The following is a 24,759-nucleotide window of genomic DNA, read 5'->3' on the forward strand; positions in this document are numbered from 1 at the left end:
ACAGCTGTAGTCAATGTGGGATCGTTTCAGAAACACGGGTTCCCAGTGCTGGGGTATGGCTGACACAGGGGTCCATATGGTAAACTCGGTCCATTTGGAGGGTAGCCCCGTGGTTTGTGGGTAGCCAGCTGCATTGGGCCGGTTCAGGCCAAGTGACACCAACTGTAGCGCCAAGTCCCCTGAACGGTTAGGAAAGCCAGGCCATGTTTCTAGTGGCTTTTGATGAGCTACACTGATGTGGTGATGACACTCAGGCTCCTGGGAATGTGCTGGGCTGCCTGGAGATGGAAAAACGGAGCGGACTCACTCACATGCATTTTAGTATCCACTCTTGGATGTTAGACTCATTAATAGCTACAATGACCAGGTCACAGCCAGACCCTAACTGATAGGTCAATTCTGTGTTTGTCTTGTTTTGACTTTGGATTTCCTAAAGATTTTGTTCCCCAAAAGCACCAGTTAAAGATCAGCCAAGGTGTCTCCAGCTCCTACAGAAGTTTACTCCACGAGTAATTTAAGCAACATGAACTCGAGAAAGGCAGTCCTAGCAGCAAGGAACGCGCTTCCTGCGCCAACATCAGCCTGGGCCATAGGTTTTCTCCTGGAGGAATGGAGTCCAGGTGTCTCCTGTGCAGGTTTCTAGCTCCTTAAGACAGGGATTCCGCCAGGAGGGGGACTTCCGTGAAGCTCCGTCCCACCTCATGGACTTTCGCTCTCCAGTGGTAATGAGCAACAAAGAGGGAGAAAGACAAGGACTGCATTTACCTTTCATTGCTTCCCTGACCGTAGCTGTCTGCTTCCTCCAGGCCTCCTGCAGGTGCCGCTCATGCTGCCTTACCCAGGGCGCATCCCTCCACTGCCCCTCACTGTCCCGGGATGAGGGCTGGGGGTCCATGGCCATCCATGGGCAGTCTCCACTACTCATCATCCTGGTCTTTCAATCTCCCTGTAGTTTTTTAAATCTCAATGAGAATTGGGGAAAACATAATGAAATAGTTGGATAAACTACATAAATAGAGAGCATGTCAAAAAGGTGAACAGAAATAACGATAGTCATTATGCCCAGATTTGCTGTGTATAGGTACAGGTATCTAACAACTTCATTTTGTCCATGGTTTTCTTCTGAGTTTTCGCCTGCCAGAGAGCTTGGTCAGCAAAAAGGAACGTGTGCACATTATTTTCCTAAGTTTTCGGAGACTTTGAAAACAAATAGAGGGGATGCTCGTTTTATGAATGTGTTTGTGTTTAGTTTAGTCATTGCATGGCCCCATGTTGTTCCCCAGGCACTGCTGAGGTTGTCAGGGTTACAGTCTTATTTATAACGTGCACAGGCTCACAGGCCGAGGACGGAATCCAGCGTTAGGTCAGGGTTTTTCCTGCAACAGCGATGCAGATAGACACTGTCGGGTCGGGGAACAGTTTCAATCGTGTGTCTTGGGTCTGGCCCAAGGAACACTGCTTGTGGCATGCTGCTGGCCACGTGACTTCAGCAATGCTGAAGACCTGCATTGTCTGTGAACTAATTGCAAGTGAGGGCCTCCGCTAATGACCAATTACCCATTTCAAAGACTTGTGTGTGGCCAATTTTTGAAAATCTCTTAAGAGGTGGAGGGCCTTTTGTGAGAAGTGAGTCTCAGAGGTGAGCGCCATCAGTGCAGGCTGTGCTCCTGCCAGGGGTGCTCATTAGCCTCACGGGGTCGGAAGCATCAAATGGCTCCTTTTGTCCAATGTAGTGCTCCCTGAGATTCTCCCATTAATTGACTGCAATCACCTTGATGTTCAAGTATGCAATTTGGACAGGAGTGTTTTCATCTGAAACCTTGCATTTCCCGAGAGTGCAAATTCACAAACTGCTGAGTTTCCAAGTACAGAGGCACCGGTGCCAGGCTCTGAGCACCTGAGCCAAAAGCCACCCACGGAAGAGCTTAGACAAAAGAGGCAACGCACCCCCTTTCCAGAGCGCACCTCCGGGTGGGGGGGGAAGGGCGGTCAGGTTGAAATAATATGAAAATAAAATCGTCAGGTAAGTAAGAGGAATCTTAGTTTCATGTCATTTCAACACTAGGACCTTTAAGTTCCTGATTCTCAGACTCCCTCTGGGGAGGGCCTGTTTTGCTTATTTTATTTACTTGTTTATGTTCACGTTTCAACCTCAGTCCTCCAATCACAAGGAACTGAATTCTACCAGCAACCTGAATGAGTTGGAAGAGGACCCTGAGCTCCAGGTGAGAACTCAGCCTGGCTGACACCTCTATGGCAGCCCAAGGAGACCCTGAGCAAGTCCCCCTACCCAGCCCGGGCTCCTCGTACACTGTGGCAATAAGGCGTGAGAATAGAATAGAATCACCGTGCATTTGGATGGAGGATACTGAAGAGCTGCTAAGTTTCTAAACACACACAATGTCTGTGTTTACAAATGTGTGGGGTTTTTTTCTTAATTGACTTTAGAGAAAGGAGGGAAGAAGGGATAGAGGGACAGAAACATCAATGATGAGAGAGAATCATGGATCAGCTGCCTCCTGCACACCCCACACTGGGGATCAAGCCTGAAAGCCGGGCATGTGCCCTGACCAGGAATCGAACCGGTGACCTCCTGGTTCATGGGCCAACACTCAACCACTGAGCCACGCCAGCCTGGCAACAATGTTTTTACAGTCAGGCAACAAGCCCTCTGAGGGCCCATGTCTTCTCCAGACCACGGCTTGAGTAGCCTTTTAAATGCATTCTTCTGGAAAACTGAGGCAGGGACAAAATAACCAGCCAGTCAAAGCCACAGAACAGCGATTTGTCTCCTTAAAGCACAACTCGCCCAAGGCCCTGGGGCCACTGAGTGGGAGTCCCATGGTGGGCACCAGTGCTGGGCTCTGTGGACCCACCCACTGCAGGGCCACCAGAGAAAGGGCAGGAGGTGTGAACAGGTTGGAGTCTGGCAGATCAAGACAGAAGGGCATAAGAAAGGCCGAGATGTTCTCCTGAAAAGCCAGGGAACCGTCGTTGGCTGATGGCGCCCTGATAGCTGGCTCCAGAGTTAGAAAGCACCTCTCAGGGGAGCAGCCCCGCTGTGGCGCCTGGGCCCGGCAGCCTTAGGCCCGCCCCGCGTGGAGGGGACTCATTAGCCGCAGTCCCACGAGGCTGGCTGAGCGTCCTAGAGCGTCTCGTGGTATTTTATTTTCACGAAGAGCTTCCTTTTCCATCCAAGAACTGCACAGAGGGTATCACCAGAGGAACCCAGGCTGTGGCAAGGCTTTCTCTTTCCTTCCTTCCGAATTCTTCAGTAGCATCTCAACTCACCAACTGAAAGGGTTTACATGAGAAAAAAGAAATCTTAGCCTAGACCAGGGGCGGGCAAACTTTCTGACTCGAGGGCCACAATGGGTTCTTAACCTGGACCAGAGGCCGGAACAAAAGCATGGATGGAGTGTTTGTGTGAACTAATATAAATTCAAAGTAAACATCATTACATAAAAGGGTACGGTCTTTTTTTTTTTTAGTTTTATTCATTTCAAACGGGCCAGATCTGGCCCGCGGGCCATAGTGTGCCCACGGCTGGCCTAGACACACCTAGGAAACCAGGAGGGAACCCTCTAAAAGCCACGACTTCTTTGTAAGGAAAAAAGAAGAAAAATAGCCCTCAGGGTACGGAGAGGGACAGAGTGTCACGGTGACGGGCGGGAGCTGAAGGAGGAAGAGCCCGGATGTGTGCCTGGGACGCCGACGGGTCCTGTGAGAGGCAACCCTTTGCGTTCTCCTCTCACATCTCCTTCAAATAACAGCAAGCCCAGGAGGACGCCTGACAAGTTTTTATGATGTAATAAGAAGTGTTTAGATACTTTAATTTTCAACTTTAATTTTTAGATACTTTTAATTTTAACTTTGTCTTTTATAATTTTATAAAATACAAAAATTATTTTTTAATATATTTTTTATTGGTTTCAGAGAGGAAGAGAGAGATAGAAACATCAATGATGAGAGAGAATCATGGATCGGATGCCTCTTGCAGGCCCCCTACTGGGGATCGAGCCCACAACCCTGGGCATGTGCCCTTGGCCGGAATCGAACCCAGGACCCTTTGGTCCGCAGGCCGACGCTCTATCCACTGAGCCAAACCAGCTAGGGCTAAATACAAAAATTATTTATGTGAAAAGTAAGGCCTTCCCAGCAAACACTTCCTTCTCTCCTGAGAGAGGATCATTTTGTGCCTCAGAAGGATCATCCTGCTGGCTGGAAGCGATTCATATGTCTTTGGGCTTTAAAGCCCTTTTTCTTATAGAACCCTTATTTTCCCTTTAACACCGCCCCCTAAGCTCAATTCTAAAGCACAGAAGTCTAATTTAATTATGTTCATTGAATTCCAGTAAGTAGATTTTCACTGATTTTCACTCCCATTTTTCAAAGGTTAGCTATACAAGACGGAGACGCCCTGAAGGCAGGCTAACCGAGGACATGACCGTGGCCAGGCTGTCATCTCCGCTTGGAGTTTGCAGTGTAGACCTCCGCTTCCCTGAGATGCTCTGTTCACCTTTTCCTCGCCCGAACCTTTACAAACACCTCCAGATGCCACCCCCCTGTTTGCAAACTGACAAGGATTTCCGCTCAGGCCCATGGCACACAAGGCAGTGCCAGACCCCAGGCGTGACAAGCTGACTCACAATTTGTTTTCACCCTCCGTGTCAGAGCCTCTGGTCTGGTATGCCCAAAGTCATTCTTTTAATCCTCACCTGTGCCGAGAGAGCACAGCCAGGTCGGTGAGCCTGAGAGGGGGGTGAAGGATTAAGAAAAGACAGACAAGAGAAGAAAGCTGGATCCGGGTGAGATGCTGCTCTCTCTGTTGGAGAGACAGCGCCACAGCCTGAAAGCCGCGTCTTTATTTTATAGCAGATTCCATGAGGCAAAGTAAGGGCGTGGTCAAGATGTTTACAACGTTCTCGTGGGTTTCGAATCTACTCAATTACATGCACTAGATCAAGCTTCGTTTACTCGCTGCACCTCCCGCAGCCCATATCCCTCAGCCACGTGGGGCTATAGGTTCAGACCATAAGGTCAAGCTTACAACTACAGCCTTTGGCTCTAATTGTGCTGGGACCTGCATGTGGCTTTGCCACCCACGAAAGGATCGTGCCCTCTCATTAGTCCCAGGCTTGAACCTGTCCAAACGCTGTAGCCACTCTCCACACTCACCAAGGATATTGTCTCCATTGCTTCTTAGAGAGAGTGGATAGTCAGGAAGGAAAGGAGGGGGCAAGGAGAGAGAGAAACGTGGATGTGAGAGGGACACCTGGATTGGTTGCCTCCCACACGACCCCAACTGGGGCTGGGGATCTAACCTGTAACCCAGGTACGTGCTCTTGACGGGGAATCAAACCTGCAACCTTTTGGTGTATGGGCTGACGTTGTAACCGCTGAGCCTATAACCATTTTTAAGGCAAACTGAGATAAACCAACAGAGATGGATGGATGGATTTCGAGTATTCCAGAGCATGAGTAGGGTGTCCAGGACCTCCTGGCAAAGATCCAGGCAGAGTTTGGGCAACAGTGGAGTCGCCATGCTTCGCTCCTACATGCATAGAGTTTGTGACCCATTTCTCACTTAATTCCATCACTTGAGTGCCTTCCACATGCACACACTGTGATGACAGGAAAAATCTCAAGAGCCAGAGTAAACCTACCCAGCTTCTGAGCTTCCTCCAGTATTGTCTCCCTTCCTCTGTCTCCTACAGCGAATCTTCCAGAGTTACCAGAATGCCAGAGCTTCTGTAGCAGGCATCTCTCTCATGGGCTTGCCTGGCAGTGGGATTCGCTGTCTGGAGTTCTGGTGTTACACCTTCCCCTCCATTCCACAGTCAACATTCACTCTTCTACCAACCCAGCGCCCAGACATCTCCCCTCCAGAAACATCCTCCCACTAGGTCCTGCCATCAGAGAGTCAGACTCTCTCTTCTTGGTTCTCATGCATGACGGTTCCCCACATTCAACCATCACAAGTTACGTGTGACTCTGGTTGCTCTTCCTCTTGGAAGAGGTTTTTGTGTGTATCATTTATGTTTTTATTGATTTCAGAGGGAGAGAGAGAGAAACATCAATGATGAGAGAGAATCATTGATTGGCTGCTCCTGCATACCCCGCACTGGGGATGGAGCCCACAACCCCGGCATGTGCTCTGACCAGGAATGAACTGTGACCTCCTGGTTCAGGGTTTGACTCTCAGTCACTGAGCCACACCGGCCAGGCCTTTATGTATCTTTATGCCTCTTGAACTTCATCTAGGGAAGGGGGTAGAGTTGTGTGATCTGTGTTTAGTGCAACAAATCTAACTTGGAAGCACATGGAATTTATTCTTCCATTTCTCACAGTCACGGGATACACCAGGCCACCCCCTCTCTCCAGCAGGAACGCTGGTCCTGCCTTTAATGAACTCACACTGGCCACACACTGGCATCTGAATCCTCAGTCCATTAACCAATTTCCCCTTCGCACGAGTACATGCACATGCTGTTCTAAATTGAGTTCCTTAGATTCCTTGTGCCGTAAGCTTTTGGTTTTCACCCATAAAATGGGCCCACAATGTGAGGATGTGCTTCATACAGTTGATATAAGGCTTCGAGGAGACAATATGGGTAAAGCACTGAGGTTGGTGCTGCCTCTGGGCAAACCCATCTCCAAATCAAAGTTAGCACCACGTGGTTCAGTTACCGCTGTTTTTAGAGGAAAGAAATAATGAGTGTTTGGTTCTCGTGCATTTCCATGGAACCTGCTAACTCCAGTGGAGCAACCCTGTCAAGCGCGATTACATTATTTTGACAGTTTACAGCTGCACGACCTGGCCAGGCCCTGAAGAGAGGTGTGACATGTGCAGTAGGTATATTCTCAAAGAATCAGCTGAAAGTAAATATTCCTGAGAGTGCGGAGAGCCTGCAGCCCCTCGTGTCTCTGAGACCAGTTGTGACAAATGCTTCATCTGCAGAGACAGGGGTAGAAAAGTGTCTCTTTCCAAACTTCCAGAGCAATCACCTCAGGGAGGAACAGGACGCCCGTTAGTTGGATTTTAGCTTGACCTTCCAACACCTTGAAGAGTCGATAATATTACAAGGTGCAGCTTTTTAACTCTGCTTTTCAGATGAGGCTCTTGCTTATCCGGCTCCTTCAGGTTCAAAGCTGAAGAGGAAGCCAGGGCTCTCTCTGCCCACTGGGAGCCCCGTCTGTCCGGAGCCCCTCGGTGTCAGGTCGCTGGGAGGTGAGAACAGCAGCTGTGTTGCACCAGGGGCGGTCAGGCATTTAATTTGCCGTCTGAGTTTTATGTGAATAGGAGAGTCAGGGGCACCAGCTCTGCCATAACTTTGCCTCCTTCCTTCACATCTCACCCTCACTCCAGGTAATTCCATCTCTTTTACCGAAAGACATTGTAACTTAACACAGGGAGGAAATATGAAGTTCATGGAGGTTTGCTCCCTCATGTAGCTCAGTAAGCCTGCGCTTAGTTTCAATGACTCTGCTGAAAACACAATGAACTGTTTTCAGAGTGGTTGCCCTCAAAGGCACTGCAAATAAATATTGACTTGACTTAACAATTTTTCATCAAATTCCATTTTGAGTGGAACCCTGATGGTGGCACAGGTACATGCCTGTACTCACCACCTCCCACAACCACATCAAAGTTACAACTAAAATGCAGAACAACCATCATTCAGAACCACCTGAAATCTGGCTGAATGGAAGTCCTACACTAGCGAAGTAAAGAGGAAAGCACATAGAGACTGGTGGGAGGGGCAGAGGCCTGGAACGGGCTGGTCTGGCACCCATGTGTGGGGTGTTTTTTAACTGGGGGAGCCCTAGGGTGGGGAGGCCTTCTGTGAGGAGCAAGGGGTCCCAGCCCCACAGCCAAACCCTCAGCACAATTGAATCTAAAAAATCAAAATAAATGAACAAGAAATCTAATCAACAAAATAAACTGATGAATAAAATAGAACCAGAAACAAGGAAACATGGAACAGACTGACAAATCTCAGAGGGAAGGGGGTTGGGGGAAGAGATCAGCCAAAGAACTCAGGTGCATATATGCATCACCCAGGGACACAGACAATAGGGTGGTGAAGGCCTGGGGTGGGGTGTGAACCAGGTAGAGAGGGGCAAGGGGGAGAAAAAGAAGGGGCATCTGTAATACTCTCAACAAGAAAGTCTCTTCAGTTTTCATTTTGAAAGTTGTTTATATATATTTCCAAGAAGAGCACATTCTTATGGGTAGAATCCATGAAACCTGTGAAATCTCTTGGGTTCTCTGCACCCCCACCCCCACCCCCACCGCCTCTGAACTATTGTGCTTTTCAAAGGACAATCTTCTTCCCATTGTACCGTAGCCACTAGAACATAGTTTATAGTAAATTCATTGAATGTCTAAGAAATGATCAACTTTCCTGAGAGCCAAGTAGATTCATAAAACAGATAGTGTCGGACTGTTTCTAATGAAACGCCTGTGCTTTTCATGAGCAGGACAGCTGCGCAGCATCCTCTGATGAGTCCCCGTGTTTCCAGCGACCTCAGCCACTGGAGAAGGGGCAGCACCGTGTACAAGAACTCGCCTACAGACAAGAGGTGTCCCACGGAAGGGGGCAATCTTGCAGGCACCCCGTGACCTTGAAAATGTCATGATTCAACAAGGAACCTGATATCATTGCTTTCATCTCCGCAGCTCCGAGATGGAGCTCTGAGCAAAGGCATTCTAGGGAGCAACAGGTTAATAAAGAACCCACATCGGTAATGGATCAGACTTTCCTGCATTACAGAGATTTATGCAATGCCCATCTGAGCAGAAACAGCTGCAAAGACTGAAATATGGCTGAGACAGCCTAAGGGGGCCGGAAACATGGCCCCATCCAACAGCGTTTCTCAGAACCTGATCTCTGAACACCCAGCTTCGGAAGCCTGTGTGTTGGGGGTTAACATTTTAAGGGCCTGGCTTCTGCCGAAGGCCCAAGGGAACCAGTCATGAAGGATGGACTTGGGAACGCGGACCAGCCCCTGCCGCAGGTCTTGTGCTCAGTGAAGTGCGGGACCTGCAAGGTCATGCTCAGCGCCGGCAGCTGCGGACAGAAGGTGAGGGCAGGGGCGAGCCGCCAGGCTCCCAGGTTCCTCACGGGATGCGGCCTCTGTGCCTCTCCTCGTTGGGGCAGGGGCCTGAGCAAGTGTTTCCTGGCAGCAGGTGGTAGAGAGCGAGGGGCTGAGCACACAGAGGGAGAAGGACCCTCAGACAGAAGCAAGTGGTGGCCTGAGCCTGGAGCGGAGAGGGGTCCTGGTTCTTATAACCAGGGGGGCGGGAGAGGAGGGGGGGACAGGAAGAGCACGGGCAGTGGGAAGTCAGGGGTGCAGGCAGTGGGAGTCACATGGTGCTATTTTCTCTGTCACATTAGAGACTCGGCCATTAATTGACAGGGAACGTCTGAAATGGACCGCAGGCTACAGAGAAACGCCACGATGGCTCTGCAGAGTCACAGGGCGCCTACACACCCCCGGCCCGGGGCCTGAAGGGGCGTGGGAGATCTGGACGGGGCAGGTCCACGTCGCTGTCATGGAGACAGGAAATGAACAACAAAAACATATGTAAGATGCAGACTGATGCCTGGCAGCACATCCTCGATAGCAGCTGAGTGGACAGCCAGGACAGAGGAGGGAAGCCGGGAAGCTTATCCCAACAGGCGTTTCTGTGCCCGCAGTCCCAGGTCTCCCTGCGCAGTGTATCAGGCTCTGAGCCGAGGCACGTTTGTCTGAAGGATCTTAGCCACGGCCATGTTTTCTCACTGATGTTAGAGAAGCATTTCTCTCCGTTAAGTGAAATAAATGAGCAAACATTGTCGCGACGCTTCCAGAATATCAGGACGTGCCTTATAGACGAGGAGAGCCATTGCCCAGCCTTTGGAAGCTTCTGCATCAAAGTGTTATGACTTAGATTACACAGGAAGGAAACCATCCTATCTGCCTCCTGAGCTTGAAGGCAATTTTGGTTGAAGAAAAAAAAAAAAAAACAGAACAAACAAATAATAAGCCGAGTGCAGTAAGCCCTGGTGGACAATTAAGGGCAACAAGCGAGCACACGTTTCAGAAAGTCCGGATGAAAAATGACCCCATTACTTCTACATCCAGGCTCTGCACCTGACGAACCAATTCTAATTAAAAACAGACACAATCATATTTTTAAAGAATGCGATGAATTCTCAGTAGCCGCCAAGTTTACAAAGACTGTAGCAACGGATTCAGGGAAAGAGCCACCTACCGGGGAGCAGCAGCGAGCCTGGGCTCACGCTCCTGGGCCTTCCTGGGAGAGGCGAAGAGAAAGACATTGAAGCAACATATACGCTTGATAACTTATGCTTTTAGCACAGGCTATGTCTCACGGTGCGTTAAAAAGAAAATACTCATGTAAGTTAGAGGTCAGTGGTGGTAGTCTCCATGCTACTGAAATAAACGCAAACAATAACATCTTGCAAATATTGAGTCAAAATTCCTCCTGGGCCTGGTCTGTTCTGTGTATTTCAGTCACATTGATCCTGAGCCTCCAGGCCTTTCCTGTACATGGACCCCCCTCGCTCTTTCACACCCCCCCCCCACACACACACACACTGTTCCTTGCATATCTCTGATGCATCTGGCCTTTGATGGTGACATGGTCTGTTGTGCTCTTACCTGAACCATACACACATGTGCACTGCCCTCTGCCTGTATCCCCCCCGGTGGGCCCCTGGGTGACGCATAAACACGTCTCTACTGTGGACGGAGGAAGAGGAACGAGGCGCCCCACCAGCCTGGCTCCCCTGGGTGTGTTCCTGCCACGAGGCTGTCAGGGTCTCCCAGTCGCCGAATCCAAGGGAACTGCTTCCGTCTTTCCCTTGTTGTTGGCTCCGCTCGGGCTGGTGGGGTTGATGGAACCCTTTCCCTGCCCCCTGGACGTTCTGATGACGAGTGCTCCTGCTTTTCCTTTGCGCTGTGCGCCCTCAGTCTCTCCCTTGTTACCCGACTTCCCCAGCGCTCCCGACCTCGCCTATTCTGCTGACCTGTCCAAAATCCACCCAACACAGACCTTCCTCCGAAATTCTCAGTGCAGGCGCTCACTGCTTCCAGGCACTTGCGCTGCGGGACTCTGCAAGGATGTGGAGCCCGTCTGAAATCGGCTGCGCACTCCCCACCCTCTCACCGCAGCTCTGCCTGCCCTGCTCCTCTGGGTGCTGTCAGCAGCAAGAGTGCGCTCTGGGCCCGACCCAGCACTAAGCCTGCAAGACCATAATGTGCTGACCTGTTTCCTCGCTTCCAGTCCTCCCTCTCCTAGCCACGCAGCTAGGAAAAGGCAAAGCTGGCCTTGTCATCTTCTCAATTAAAACGCCTCGTTGTGTCCTGGAAAAGGGGACGCAGCTTGGACACTGAGTCCCTAAGTTCACCGCGAGCTTTGCCTCACACCACCCTGTACAAACCAAGCTTGAACTCTGAGCCTGACAGCCCTTTGGCTTTCTTTTCACACGCCAACGCGTTAAAAACAAAAGAGGATGATGCGGTGGAGACGGTCATTGCCATGAAGTGATAAATCCGTTCTCAGAAACAGAAAAAGTCAACAAAGAGAATTCACATCAGCAAGAGCTGGCTCTTCAGTACAAAGGAGAGCCTTACGTATAGAACTTTCAAAGACCCTTAAATCTCCGGACTCACTGTCCTGATGTATATATTTAAATAAATTAGCATACACAGAAGCCTCCAAGAGACTCTTCCTAACAGCACGCTTTATTTATTCCCCACTCGGTGCTGAGAAGTCTGCCCGGGAAGCCAGGCATCGAGGGAAACGGGGTGCTGCGTATTCAAATGCCATTTGAATCACCTGCTGCAGGAGTGCTATTATGCAAGGCGCCCTGTGCCAGGCACAGTATTGCACCACGAAGCTAATCTGTGAGAGGAGTTTCTCAGAAAGAGGAAAGAATTTGTAGCTACTGGAAATATGTTATCGTCCTTTGAATCATCTTCCCTGCTACGTTGGAAATGCAATCTCTGGAGACATCAGCTTCGCATTAAGGGTGTAAACAGTCTCAGGTAAGCCTCATAACCCCCAAAGTGAGTGCTTTTGTGCAGAAGAAAGGTGGAGGCATCCGCATCCTTGCCTCAATAGATTGACACAAGCTACAAAATACCATCTTCCAAGTGAGTCACTACAAAAGGAAATGGAAAGCAGGACATCAAATATATATATATATATATATATATATATATATATATATATCCTATCTAATAATAGCCAAACATGGTAATTGACCATACCTTTGCTACATCTCCCATTGGCTAATCAGTGAGATATGCAAATTAACCACCAACAAAGATGGTGGCTAATTTGCATACTGCAGGCAGGGCGGGACAGCGCAAGCCACCAGCGTGAGCCACCATCCAGGCCCCCATGGGCGACACCAGAAGCCACCTGCCTGCCCCGCAAGCCCCAGGAGCCGCCCACCTGCCTCAGTGACTTGGCAGCTGCAGTTCTCGGGTGACACACCCAGAATCAGAGAGAAGGGAGCCAGGTTCCAGGGTGTGTCAGCCGAGAACTGCCCTCTCAGAATCCGGTACCCCTCAAGGGATGTTGGAGAGCCGGTTTCAGCCTAATCCCCATAGACCAGGCTGAGGGATCCCACCAGTGCACAAATCCATGCACCAGGCCTCTAGTAAATAAACAAAGCTCAGAGTGGGTGAATTCCATGGTTCTGCTCAATAGTTTCAAAATGCCTTGGGGGGTGACTTAGTCGTCATATAGACAATATGTTCACATTCATGTCAGTGCTAAATGCATCTAAAAATGTCTTTCCCGCTCCTCTTTGGTCAGGTGGGGCAGTCTCGCCTTGTGCTCTGCTCCTGTCCCTGGACTGACCCGAGGCTGAGGCTGCAGGATAGGAGCTGTCTGCAGACACCGTGGGCAGCCCTCGGAGCAGTGCTTTGCACAGTTCTGAATGTTTTATTTACTGTCTGTAACTTACACAGACCCGAAAGAGTCTACATCCCGGAATCAATCATTTTGAGCTAATATGTTTCTAAAATTTTTCCATTCTCCACAACACATTTTTCCCCCATTGTGTGTGCACATATACCCTAAGTATATGTGTTCAAAACATGTTCATTTCAATGGTTAATTCAGTGACCAATGCATGTAAAATACCAGCTAATTTCAGTCCTGGCATGGTTCCTGTCTTTACAGAACATCCAAAGAGCCCCAGTAGTGTGATGCCCGGAGGATTTTGAGTTATGGCGGCCTCCCAGCCCCTGGCTGTTGAAATGACCTTCACTTCCATCCCTCCCTTCGCTGTTGAATTTACCCCTGCTTCCTGTGCTCCCTGTCTCCCAGCTCGAATTCCCTGATGACCAGTTAGACTGGACCCCAGGCCCAGCACCCGGCTGTGATGAAGGAGGACACTGTCTCAGATCAGCTGGGACAGGTCCCCGGGTGTCGGGAGACAAGAGGGAAGAGATGGGAGAGCTAGCTCCGCCGGCTGCGATTCTTTCCATGCAGAAGAAACAGTGGTTTGCTTAGCCCTGTAAGGTCCTGGGAAATTAAAGACAGCATCAGGGGCTGGCCTGGCTCACGGGCCAAAGGAGCAGAGTTGAGAGCCATCAGGTACAAACAATGTGCTCCTTACTGTTAATAAAATGCCTACACAGGTCCGGGAGATTTGATGCTGGTTTTTATTGCTCCCCTGAGGCAGTATCCTGTGGACATTTTCCATATCATTTCTAAGGGTTTTCATTTCACAAATAAATTACAATGACCCCCCTGACCACTACACATTTCCGATGTCAAAGAGAACGTATTATGATAATTACATTCTAGTTGTTAATCTCTTAACATAAACACATGTAGATTTGAGCTACCCTAAAGTATATTATGAAGTGCAAACGCTGAAAAAAAAAAAAAGTAATAGCTTACTGTTTCCAATTTAACTTGGATAATTGTATTTAGGTCACATCACAACAACATTATCAGTGTTTTCCAAATGTCCTTTAGAAATGACTTTTTTAACTATCTTCACATCCACTTCCCTGTGAGTTGAGTCAGGAATTATGTGAATTACAGGGGTGCTCCCCAGCACCTTGCAGAGATGAGATGCATCTGTTGGAGGTCATGGCGGCCATTTGCCTTGCTTGGTCCTTCAGAAAGAGGCGCCTCCCTTTCCTCCCTCCTCCCCCAGCGGTGTTTGAAGAAAATTACAATGTATATAAGAAAGACAATGGCCAACATCGAACTGCGTACGGTGATGTGCACAGACCGATGACCGGGAGAACTCTGGGTTGCCATGTGGTGACTACTTGTTGGGCAAGGCAGGGACTCTCCAAAGGTTTCCTTTCTCTTTTCCTGGATGTGGAAGTCTGTGTGACGTAAGGGTTCTCTCGGATTTCATTTCCCACCATGAGCACAGGTTCTGCTAATGGCAGCCAGAGGCAGAGTCACCAGGAAGCAAATGAAACTAAAACTTCAGGGGGTCTCCCTGGCAGGGCTCCCTCCAGGCCCCCTGGGGCAGGTCCTAGCTTCTTGTTCATTTGCCCAAATGTTTTCATTAAATTTGCAGAAATAAGATCGATTCACTGGGTTGAGATTCCTGGCTCCTTCCACTCTGACTTCCTTTCTCCAGACCACTCCACACCTCCTGGGGCACTGGAGTAACTGGGGCCTTTTTAGAATTGACTACAGAAAAGGTGATGAGGGAAAATGGAACTTGGGTTTAGAATGACAGCTCATGTTTAACTGAGCTTTTGCCAGCACCTTTAATGCAATGAGAGATAAAGAAATATATCTACTGCCCTCTCTGCTGACCTCAGGAAGGTCCCTAAAGGGGGTCCTTGAGGGCCAGCCCCAAAGTACTCACGGTAAACAAACAAACCAAAACTCATAGGCACAGACAAAGGCCTGGGGGTTCCCAGAGGGAAGGGAGTGGGGGGTAGTAAAGGGTAAAGGGAGTCAAATATATGGTGACAGAAAGAGATCTGACTCTGGGTGGTGGGAAGACAATGCAATATACAGCACACGTGTCACAGAATTGTACACTGCAACTGATGTAATCTTATTCACCAATGTCATCCCAATAAATTTAATTTTTTAAAGTCCATGAGTCATGGAGGAGAGGAGTCTGAAACGTGTCAGAGATATAAACCCAGTTTTCCATGACGTTGCCTCTCCTGTAACCTGCCATGGTTGTTGTGTGCAGGAAAGAAAGCATGTGGTGGGCAAAATGCAGCATCGTGTCAAAGGCTCATCACGGAGCACAGTGCTCGCCTCACCGGCTCCTTGTCCCGGGCCCCACCGCCCAGTGCCAGGCACCAAGAACCAGTATTGCTTTCAAACTTCTTATGTTCAAATTCACACACTGGTTACCAATTTCATAAAATGCCTACTAATGATATTACAAAAGATTAGCATTTAGTTTGCTTTAAACACAGCCCCTCCCTCCTTCATTTTTAAGGATTATCATCTTAGTTCTTCTATTGTGGTTCTATGTACCATATTTTTCATTTCCTCAACTTGAGATATAATAATGCAAAAACTGCGACTAGGTTTCCTACATGGAGAATCAGTCTATGGATAAAGCATGAAACATACAAATTCATTGTGGTGTAGAATGCATATATCACCATCCTTGCCAAAGTGGAAATAGATGCTTAGCTATCAGGACAGGAAATGTTGGATCCAGAAGGAAAAGAGGAAGAAGCCTGGTCCTTGTGGCCATCGGAGCTTAAGAGACTAGACCGTTGTCTAAAGAAGCCAGCATGATGGGTGGGCGGGAGGAGATCAACCAAAAACTTGTATGCATATCTGCATCCCCCATGGACACAGACTATAGGGAGGTGAGAGCCTGGGGAGGGAGGCGGGGGTGGGCTATAAGGGGTCAATGGGAGGAAAAAGGGGACATAGGTAATACTTTCAACAATAAAAATTTTAAAAAATAAAAATAAAAAAGCCATCAGGAAGAAGGTCCAGTGAAATATATTGCTCATTAATGTGTCATGTATGGTTGTACTATAGATGGAAAGATAGATAGATAGATAGATAGATAGATAGATAGATAGATAGATACATACATACATACATACATACATACATGATGATAGACCATGATACATACATAGACAGACAAATGATAGATACATATACATCTATGTGTTTCTTACTCATACAGCTTTATGTTACCCCATTTGAAAACAATTCTACAAGATTTTTAGCACTTGGTCAATTTAAAGTCATTTATTCATGTTTTAATATTATTTTTTACTTGTAATATACAGAATAATAAAAGGGAGTATGCCCATCTGGGAAAAGACAATAACATTACACTAAGTTTTCTACCCACATACATATTTCCATGGATCACATTGAAAGTTACCTCACATATAATTTTGAATAATTAAACCAAATTGCCATTGCTGACCCCATTTTACAATGCAGGGGCCAGCGGGCCACTGTGCCATTGTACCCAAGCACTTCCTGACTCCCATGTTTCCATCTCACAGTGTCCCCCAGCCAGCGGTGAGAGGCTGCTGATGCGGGAGGCGCTGTGATGGGAGACGCTGAGCGCCCCGCATCCCTGTGTTAATTACTTGTGGCTTAAAACCTGCACTGGCACGGCTCCACGCTCCGTTTCCTTTCCTGACGACAGCATTAATTGCAGCTGTTTAAAGCCACCCTGTAGAAGAATGGGGGGTGTTTAGAATTGCTGATGTTTTGACTGTTGGAAAACACAACATGCAATGATTTTTTTATTATTATTTAAAATGGTGTTGTGAAATTAAAGGGCAATACCAAATTATGCTCTGGGAAACCCATTAGATTCCACTGGGTGGTGTTTTTCTTCTCCTAAGGATTCATTCAATGATAAAGGTGGTCACCCTCTCCATTGATCTTTTATTCGCAGGATTTCCTGTTCTATAAAAAAATGTCAGCACCTGATTTGATTAAATCAAAGTTGCAGAAGATATATTTTCGAGGAAGAAGTGGAACCAGGGACCAGTTGAGGCAAAGCCATCTTTCCTTGTGAACATAAAGAAGAACCCCATAAGGTCCAAGGAGACTTCCCATGTATTTCCGCACCTTGAGAAACACTAAGCTATTTATTGCGCTTTACATTGTCTACACTTGAATAGACTTGCGTTGCAACAGCACTGCCCATGGGTCATCAATACCCACTCTTCGCCCCTTCACTATACGAAACAGACTCATCAATGTTAACCTAGACCACATCTCTCTTCCAGCTCATTCATTCTTTAACCCTCCTCCCCCCTCAACTCCACATGCTTCCTCGCAACTAAATAACCTCACCACCTTATAAGCCTAGCATGTTCCGACTTTCCTTTCTGGGAGGAAAAACAGGGGAGCTTGCAGGCGTAGCAGCAAAGAAGAGCAAACTAGCCTGGCGCTGTACCCTAGTGTCTCCTGGTTCATCTTCCAACCACAAGAACAGCCAGGGGCCGCATCACCCTCATCTCCTTCATTCGCAGATAACCCAGGACTGGGTCCATTCCCTAAACTTTTTGTTAGGGAAACTGGCATAGAAAACAGGTTGGGAGCCCTTGACAAATGTCTCGGTCTCATCCAACACCTAGCTCCGCTCTCTTCATAATTAAAAGACAGAATGGAATTAGTTTCAAAATAGGTCCCCTGCTCTGTCATGTTTATTCTCCTCCTGTTGGCGTTGGCTGTAAGCCGGCTTGTACATTTCTTAAAGATTATCCTCTCCCAGGGTTTATTGGCAAGACAAAGCCTGCGGTCCGGGTTTATTTCTTCAGAGCCCATCCATTGCACAAGACGCGCTGGAAGAATGTCCCTCATTGGACCATCTGAGAGAATGCGATTTGTTGATGTTAATTACTCCCTAGCCACCTTCTTTCCCAGCTTAAGTGATACTTTTAATTACACCTTCGCACTAATGCATTAATCTCCCCATGGATTTTATTTTAATGTTGTCTTCGTTCATGAGCTGAACAGAATTTTGAGCTGGGAGAAACCTTAGAAGTCACCTCACATCGTGCTTCTCCGCCCGATGGGCACGTGCTTGTGTGCCTGATGGGTTCCGTGGGGGTCTGAAGAGCTACAAGAAGAACCTCTGTGAAATAATTTTCCCCGAAGATTGAGGTGTGGGGGGAAGTCAAGCCATTTTGTTTGCAACTAATTAATTTAAAGAATAATTTTATATTAAAATCAGGTATAGCAATCCCACTTCTGGGAATATATCCTAAGAACCCCAAAACACCAATTAAAAAGAATGTATGCACCCCATGTTCATAGTGGCGTTATTTACAATAGCCAAGATCTGGAAGCAATCCAAGTGCCCATCAGTAGATGAGTGGATAAAAAGGCTGTGGCACATTCACACCATGAACTACCACGTGGCTGTACAGAAGAAGGAAAGCTTACCTTTGAGAACAGCATGGAGGGGCCTGGAGAGTATCGGGCTAAGTGAAATAAGCCAGTCAGAGAAAGACAAGTGCCATATGATCTCACTTACATGTGGAATCTAATGTAAACAAATGAACAAACCACAGAGACAGACTCATAGCTACAGAGAACAGACGGACAGGTGTTAGAGTGGAGAAGGATAGAGGGGCTGGGTGAAAAAGGTGAAGGATTAAGCAAAACAAAAAAGCTTATAGACACAGACAACAACATGGTGCTTACCAGAGGGGATGTGGGTGGCAGTGGTAGAAGAGAGTAAAGGGGGGATGAATGGTGATGAAAGGAGAGTTGACTTGGGGTGGTGAACACACAATACAATATACAGATGATGTGTTACAGAATTGTACACCGATGTAATTTTATTAACCAATGTCACCCCAATAAATTCAATAAAAAATGTTTAGTATAGTGAAGAAGAAGAGGAAGAAGAAGAAGAAGAAGAAGAAGAAGAAGAAGAAGAAGAAGAAGAAGAAGAAGAAGAAAAGAGAAAAGAAAAGAAAAGAAAAGAAAAGAAAAGAAAAGAAAAGAAAAGAAAAGAAAAGAAAAGAAAAGAAAGAAGCAAATACTTGTATGGGAATAACAAACAAATAGAAAGTTTGAGAAATAATAATCAATTCTCTTTTACAGAAAGTAAAACTTGCTCAACGCAGCGGAATTAGCCTCCGAGTGTTAGTGACTGCGAGTCCAACCCTCTCTCCCTCCGCCCGCTCTCGCCCTCCACCCCTCCCTCTGGGCTCAGTTCTGATTCTTCAGGTTTCCTTGGACCAGAACCCAGTGAGCTCCTGGAGAGCACTTCCCTCTCCTCCAGGGTCCACCCTGCTCCTCACAAGGTGCGAGTGCGCAGCGGAGGGCATTTTGGCTCAGAAAAATGTATAATTTGGCAAAATATTAAAACATGAACATGCTGAGATCCAACACCCATTTAATTTCAAATTCAGCCCCTTTTCCAAAATGCTCCCTCGTCGCCCTAAATCCTGGGACAGAAACAGCCACCAGCGGGCCGCTGTGCTTGGGCTGCAACACTGAAGGGTTCCTCTCAGTTGGGGCTCCCTCTGGTTATTAACGGAGCAAATTACCTGCATCCCCTCCTCTCCTGGCCCCAGCGGCACCCTCACAGGTGACGGGGCACCTGGCTCTCCCACCCTGTACCCACAGACGCAGAAGAACATTGGCTGTTGAAATTCTTTGACTTTGTTTTGACCTTGGAGAGCCGGTCCACGGCCGCCCTAAAGGCTGCCCCCTCATTCACAGAGACGGGTGAGCATGAACTCACTGGAGAGCGCTGAGGCGGCACATGTTTACAGTAACTGGTTAAGTTGGCAATGAAAACATCTGTAAAATGCTCAGTTTTACTTACTTCCTCAAATATTCTTGTCCATGTGTAGCCATAGATATTTTTATTAAAATAAAGAATTCCTTAAAGTAGAGCTTACTTTGCAACTATGAATCCATCTCTTTGGCTTAATATTGTGAAACACAGCATTTCTCCCAACACTTGCTGGCCGTTGGCCTGAAACTGGGTGCTCATCTGTCAATCAGCCCGCACTGGAACCACAGTCCCCCTCCCGCCAAGGCGGCGCACCCCTTCCCCAGCTGGTCAAGGCCATGCTGCTCTAGTTCATCTTGGGAAGCCCAGCGTGCACCTGAGGCAGGTTTGGAGGGTGGGGGACGTGGGGGGCTCTCGGGGAGCTGGGCTGTGATCAGAGGGAAGGCTTCTCCCCCCCCCCCCGGTGGGGAGGCCCTGGGAGAGGAGCTTGTTATGCTTCTGGTGGAGCTCCGAGGGCGCCCCTGGCCCCTCTTTCTCTGTGAGATCTGCCAGGTGCCAGCAGGTGGGGGCCCGACTCCGACCAACCTAGAGCCCAGCTTTCTGATCGCCAGGGTCATAGGCCCAGGAGGCGGCCTGGAGGGGGCTACGCTCGGACAGGTGTCCCGGCTCCCCTGGCGGAGGGCGGCTACGTTGTTTGGGGTAATACTGTTCTGTCTTCCTTGCTCAGTGCCATGGGGGTGGACAATATCGACTTAGGAAGATTGTGGCTGCAGCGAAAAGCTCGATCCTGAACTGGCCCGGGGTCTCCCAGCTCTTCCCAACTCAGAGAAGCCACAAGGGCATGAGGAAGGGCATCTGGTTTGCAGGAAGGAACCCAAGTGAGCAAGTGGCGCCCACACTGCCGTTCTGGGCAGAGAATAGTCCCGGGGAGGACCTGGCTGTGGTTTGAGCCTCGGCGTCCGCAATGAAGCCACCAGGCCAGCGTCTGACACCGCAGCAGCATCCCTGTGGGAAAGCGGCAGGACAGTCACAGGGCGGTCGTGAAAATGAAGTCTGACCTCGGTCCTCCAGAGCCTTCAGTACTTGCTGCCCACATTTCAGCTCTTCTTGCTGGACTATGACCTACATCTGGGGGGAGACTGTTTGGTGGAGATTGACTGTTTTTTCCTGGTACTTTAGATCCAAACGCTGGCTCTTCCACTTCCTGGCCAGGCATTACTTACCTGCCCTGGGCGCCAGTTTTCTCATCTGTGAAATGGGGAACAGCAGCACCAGCCTGCTGCCTGCAGCGCTGCTTTTAGGACCGAATGAACCACTCAGTACAAAGTGCTGGGCAGCACCTCTCGCTGATGAAGCTCCATAAACAGGTCAGGGAACAGTTGGAACGCTTCTCACCACTCCCAGGGGGACAGGGAACCCTCCCTGTGTCTCAGAGGCACCTTTCATTCTGAGACTCTCAGTAAGAACCGTCTGTCTCCGCTCATGCTGATGTTTCCAGGCGTCTACAGAGCTTCCTGCGGCAGAAGCTGCCCCTGAAGGGACAGGGCCTCCCAGCGGCAGCCCTTGTGCCTGCGGCCCTCATCCAGCCTCCGTCCCAGCCCGCAGCACAGCCGGGCCTCACAGGCAGACAGCCAACCGTGCGCACACCACCGAGCACGCACGCCTCTCCTCTCTCTGCCCTACACATGCCGCCCTCTCCGCCTGGCTGACTCCAGGCCCCAGGAGAAGGCTCCGAAATAGTCTCATTAAATCCCGCTGTCAGGGCTGCCCAGCACCTTGTGCTGGCCTCTGGATTAGTGCTCTGGGTTGGGGGCCGCCACTATAGTATCTGAAGAGGATGCATCTTACTCGGTAATATGTTTTGTTGTTGTTGTTGTTGTTGTTATGTGTATTTCTTTGTTGTCTTTGTCATATAAGGTGGGCAGAGACCATTTTCTTGATGGTGAAATCTCCTGTGCACTAGAATCGTGCTGAGTACACCATGTGGTAGGTTATAAAATACCAGCTCACAACTAGATAGGCCACCCCCTCCAGGCTGGCTTCCGTTTCCTGTACCTTGCTCCCTACAAATAAGGTGGAGTCCACTTCTCTTTCACAAAACAAGCGCGGAGGTCGCTTTAGCATCAGCGACACAGATGCCCTCCTTGTTCCAGCTCCATCATCACAGAACATGGCTGTGCCTCGAAGGTGACTTCATGCTCCGAGATAGCTGCGTGGGCACGGCCATCATGACTGCATCCCACTCTGGTGAGACGACATGGCCTTATACCTTCCCAATGATTTCCAAGAATTTCTTTTCATTTATCCAGCAACACCTCCTCCACGGCCACAGCCAGGAACACGTGAGTCTGGGAAACTATGGCCTTCATTTTGTACCAGAGTAAAAGTGTGCTTGTGTTAATAGAAGAAGGAGTAATGGAGAAGAACGAGGATGGAGGATGAAAGTAGCAATCAATACTACATGGTCTATTAGCTCCGTTATCATGTCATTAAAATGGCTGACTTACTTGTACATGGGTCTTACTTTCAAGATTGTGAGGGCCGTGAGGACAGAGACCTCATCTCCTTCTTTTTCATGTCAAAGAGCCCAGTTCGATGCCTGAGTTCCTCCAAGAGACGCGATTTGCTGAAGGAGTGATTAAAAGGATGAATAAATAATTTAATCAGCAAACAAACAGATGTTGGAAATTATAAGAGGAACACTTTGCAAACACACTTCAACAATCTCATTCTACTTGAGCTTTCTCAATTATAGAATGTAGTATTTATTACCATTTAAAGTTTAACAAATGGCTTAATAGGAGATCTGAGATTATTCTGACATTTCAAATGAGAGAAAATTTTTCTTTGCAAACATTACAGTGCTATAAATTTTCATTAGTTAATTTAGCCCATTCCCTAATGTGAATGTGGTGTTTTTTTTTCTTTTTAAAGGTTAATTGTGTTTTTCAAATGTCTACTTTTTTCCTAACTCACATCGGGTACAATATTTAAACATACTGATCTCATGCTTTTTCATATTTTCCTAGCATTTATTCTAATCTTGTTACTGAAGAAATTTGAACATAACATTGCAAAATCTAATTCAGTTGCTTTCAAATGATATTGACTTAAATTTATTTTGAATTTCTAAAGCTTTTGCAAGAATGTGCTGCTTGTTTTCTAATATAAACAGGTGCATTTTATTGAAATTTGCAGCCAAAAATAAAATGTGAAGGCAAGGCATTGATTCCTCTACATCTTTAGGTTTTGAAAAATAGAAGTATGGGGTGCTGAATTTCAAATATATTTTGATTTGAAATTAATTGCTGATTTGGATCCCAAGGCTTTTATCATCTGTGCATATTTAATTAGAAATGCGCTTGGAAAAGCAACACATTTCATGCATCATTAAGCACTTTAAATAATTAATAGTTGATTATTTTCCCTTTTAAGAGGGTCTCATCTATAATTCTGTCTCAACAATGAGCTTGACCTTTAGGTTAAAATCAAGTTGCCTTTCTGTTTGGAAAATAGTTCTTTATTTAGAGAATATAACAGCGGCACTGTCAAGCTTCATGCTATGTAAAGGGCAAAAGGCTTGGCCCATGTTATAGAAACATTAAGTAAGGGATCAATAATCATTGTGATAATGCAGTGCTCAGCTTGGCGCTTAAAGCACCTGACCCCTGGGACCTTTGCTAAGCCACCAGTTGTGATGCGGTAAACAAGACACAGCCCATGCCCAGTGCTCTGCATCTGAGCAGGATGACAGCAGCAGCCATGATAAAGCCGGGCCGGAGAGGGCCACCTCCCACCGCCCTCCCTCACCAAGAGGTGGGGTGCCCTTCTTTGCACTTCCCTCCCTGGAGAGCTGAGCGGAACTAGGAAGCTTTGGAGAGAAGGCTTTTGTAGAGGGGGTTGAGATTCTTCAGGTGGTACATAGGTTTCTCCTGTTTCCCGATAAATGTTCCAAGTCTAGATCCACCTCACAGGAGTCCTCAGTCATTACCACCTGCACCGGCCTGATCAACCGAGGTCATGCTTCAGAGAAAAGGGCAGGACTATAAGCAGCTCTTGGAGAGGACTGCTAATAACATGAGACCCGTGTCTTTAAATAGAATTTAATGGAGCCCAGGACACAAACTCACTCCTCTCCACAGCTGGGCTTTAAGCAAAGCTTCCCTTTAAGCAAGACACCAACCTCCACTTGAGGTTCCCCCAAGTCCCCAAGACAAAAGGTGAAAACCCAACTTCAGAAGAGTCAAGGCAACCCTCCGCTGGTGGCACCTACACTAAGAAGTTGCTTCCTCCTCGTCTGACCTCTACTGTTTCTCATAAAGCACCTGCCCTCTGTCCTTCACCTAAACCCAAAGGTATTGATCATATCAACATGGGTGCCTCTGCAAGGACTATTGTCAGTGTCAGCTGGGCCCATGGTGACTTGGGGTCCACACAACCAACCAAGGAAATGGGCCTGGATTGGACATTCCCAGGGGTCAGGAGGGCTCTCCACACATCAAAGGAGAGAGAGACAAACTTGCAGGATTGGACCACTCTGTTTACATGATAAGCTCATCAATCCTCTTAACCAGTGGTTCTCAACCTTCCTAATGCTGCGACCCTATAATACAGTTCCTCATGTTGTGGTGACCCCCAACCATAAAATTATTTTCGTTGCTACTTCATCACTGTAATTTTGCTACTGTTATGAATCGTCATGTAAACATCTGATATGCAGGATGTATTTTCATTGTTACAAATTGAACATAATGAAAGTATAGTGATGAATCACAAAAACAATTTGTAATTATAGATGTGTTTTCCAATGGTCTTAGACGACCCCTGTGAAAGGGTCATTCGACCCCCAAAGGGGTCGCGACCCACAGGTTGAGAACCGCTGCTCTTAACAGTCCTGAGAGCATACCAGAGCCTTTCCAACTTCCAAGTAGGATAGGATGCCTTAAAGTGACTGTTACTCACCGATTGTTGGACTCATCTCAGTAAATGACAAGAACTGCAGTCCCAAAGAATCTGGGACACTAGATGGAGAAGAAAGAAAACA

Source organism: Myotis daubentonii, chromosome 10 (assembly GCF_963259705.1).
Source record: "Myotis daubentonii chromosome 10, mMyoDau2.1, whole genome shotgun sequence".
Lineage (NCBI taxonomy): Eukaryota > Metazoa > Chordata > Mammalia > Chiroptera > Vespertilionidae > Myotis > Myotis daubentonii.